Source organism: Octopus bimaculoides, chromosome 2 (assembly GCF_001194135.2).
Source record: "Octopus bimaculoides isolate UCB-OBI-ISO-001 chromosome 2, ASM119413v2, whole genome shotgun sequence".
NCBI lineage: Eukaryota > Metazoa > Mollusca > Cephalopoda > Octopoda > Octopodidae > Octopus > Octopus bimaculoides.
In genome coordinates this window covers 2,991,282-2,994,124 of record NC_068982.1, presented here as the reverse complement: position 1 = coordinate 2,994,124, position 2,843 = coordinate 2,991,282, and the positions used below count along the sequence as shown (strand labels likewise).

The 2,843-nt window shown below is 39.6% G+C and overlaps 1 long non-coding RNA gene across 1 annotated transcript in view; it reads right to left on the bottom strand.

Annotated features, from left to right (window-relative positions):
• LOC128247095 (uncharacterized) overlaps nucleotides 1-2,843 on the bottom strand; it is a 5,487-nt gene that overhangs the window by 1,167 nt on the left and 1,477 nt on the right. The gene's annotated exons all lie outside the window — the stretch shown is intronic.

Here is a 2,843-nt window from a genome sequence, read left to right as displayed (position 1 = left end):
AAGGCTAGGCTACTCTGCATTGACAAGGGGCAACACCCTGAAACTAGTCTAGTCTGCAGATGCCAAACCAGCAGGGGGACACTGCTGACCTCCCCTGTTCGAAGGTTATAAAGGACACAGGTTTCGTGTGTCACATAGCTAGCTAGAGGCGATGGCTTCTTGGAGCTAATTCACGGCAGCTTTCGTCCTAATTTTGGGACTGCCATGTTGGCTTGGCGATAACTATTATATATATATATATATGTATCTATATGCATATATGCCATGGTATGCATGTGTACATACATATACACGCAAGCACACACTCACAAACAAATAAATGTGCATCTCTGATGTGTATGTGAGTGGGGGGGTTGTGCAAAACATGTCTATGCCTGTTTATGTATGTACGTGTGTGTTCATATATGTTGTGTGCATGCATGTGTGCGTATGTATACACACGCACATGCATGCAGGCGCATGTACACCTACACATGCTTTTGCAATCGATATACGCGTTAAATCTGAGTCAGCCATGAGTAAATAGAACTCGACATGAAGAAATCGGGAGAGATTATGAGGTGCGGTGTTCTGCTACCTGCAATATTGTCATGTTTATATATGTCTTTAATATGATCAGAGAAGCCCCAAACCAAAACACTCTTTCTCTTCCTCTCTCTTCTTCCTTGATGTACAAAAAGATACACAATCGTACACAAGAAAACACATCACTGTTACGTTCGTGTCGGGACAGTGATGTATTTTCCGATTTGGCAACATAATCTTGCAGTGAGGAGGTAAAATGTTGCCGACGAATGAAACAAAGAATTCAAAAAGTAAAAAGAAAAATACACAAAACACATATGCCAGAACACAACAACACCATCCCCACCTTCACTATCTACAACAAAAGGAAACACAAACACAACAAACTAACAAGATCATCACTAGCAGACATACACACAAAGACAACAACGGCAACAAGAAATAAGCATAAAACTCCACAGAAATATACTATGGAACAACTATCCAACTTCATAATAATCCGGAAGAAATCAAAATCTACTGGAGTTTATAGCACAAAAAGGAGAACACAGAAAGGGAAGCAGAACCTTTAAACTAGGGCAAGATTTCAGTCAATGATAAAGTAAAAGTGATTGGGATCTCCCTCAAAACATAGAATAGTAATAGAAGATTTCCCATATGAAGTAGTGACTGCCTTAGTCAAAGACATGGGCAGGTTTTGTAAAACTTCCCCAAGAAATTCCAAGCAGGCGTACGCTCCCGTTAGCCATACAATATAATCGCTGAAGTCGATGTCACATCTTTTTCCTTCTCTCTTACTATCACTGCAGTTCTGAGAATAGGATGAGTGAATACACGCTGCCTGGGATCTGCCTCTCAATGAGCTCTGGTCACTCGATATGGACGTGCTACCCATCAGCGAGACTACGATTTCCAACAAACGTCGTTTCGTGCCGATATTTGACACTCTGCGATTTTCGCATCTCTTAGTTGACTTGGAACGGGAAGAGGAGTTAAAGTGGTGTTCCAAAAAGGTCTGAGCTCGAGGCAAGGCCAATCTTTCTGGAACCGGAGGGTAAGTTGTTGGTTCTGGATGCTGGCAACAGCAAAGGGGATTCGTTCAAACTAGATGCCGTCTTTCTTTTCCGACAAGTGCATGGCGGCTAATTTTTTTAAACCTTTGTTGCTGGGAAAGTCTGGCTCATTAGTATTAGTGGCTGACTGGAACACCATCTTAGACGCGCACATTGACTGATATTTGCGGTTCAGTTTGTTTCGAGATGATCCGGGTGCACGATTGTTATGAGCCAAAATAATGGCGAAATATCGCTATCTATCATTCTAGGTGATTCCGAGGCGAGTTGTGTTGCCTGGTCTGTGATATTCAAGTTTTCTTTAATAATCGGAATCATTTTGGGAGTTTTAACCGCATACTGTCCTGCAGAAAATTTGGCGTATAAGAAAACACATAGACATCACGAGATAACATTCAAAAATTCTCACTATAGAAAACACATTTCAACGCGCAAATGATTTGAAGATACACTCCGAAACCTTTACCGAGAACCAAGCCCTCGGAGTAAAGGGTGGCTATAAGAAGAATCCAGCTGAGTAGATTTGTCTCTCGTTATATATCCCTTTCTCTCTCTCTCCCTAATCCCTTCACCCCCACTCTCTCCTGAGTTCAGTCCCACAGCACGAGACCTTGTAGAAGTGTAAAATATATCTATAGGTTGTTAACTGTCACTATGTTCTGTATTACGACAAATATAAACGTTTACGTATAGTTACACAATATGTATCCGGATAAAGAAAGAACAGCCAGTTATGTCTCTTATATATTTCATATCTGTTTGAAGTCACTATCGTTAGCAATGGTGTACTTTCAAAACCTAAACATCAACTCAATGCTTATAAATTCACAGAAATTAGTCGTTAAATAAACTGCATGCATCATTTTAATGAAGTTAACGTTATCTTGGCAACTTTTACAAATATTAATTTTTTAGTGTGTTAAGTGATTCGCTTCATTGCGATATAATATACAATAATTTACGTCTATAAATTTTTAGTTAACACTCTGTTTTTCAACGAATATCAATATTACGTCCTATCATACAATGCACAAACACGCAGACAAAAAGGAACCGGTGCCAACAAGGTGTAAAATATATTAATTGGTGTATCCCACTTTGAAGCGGTGTGTTTGTGGAGAGCTAAGACAGGGATACAACTGCTGGCGAGACTCCATTTACAGGTGTTCATTCTTATTTGCCCCAGAAATATACTGTGAATATGTATGTATTTATATATATACATATATGTAGAGTATATATATA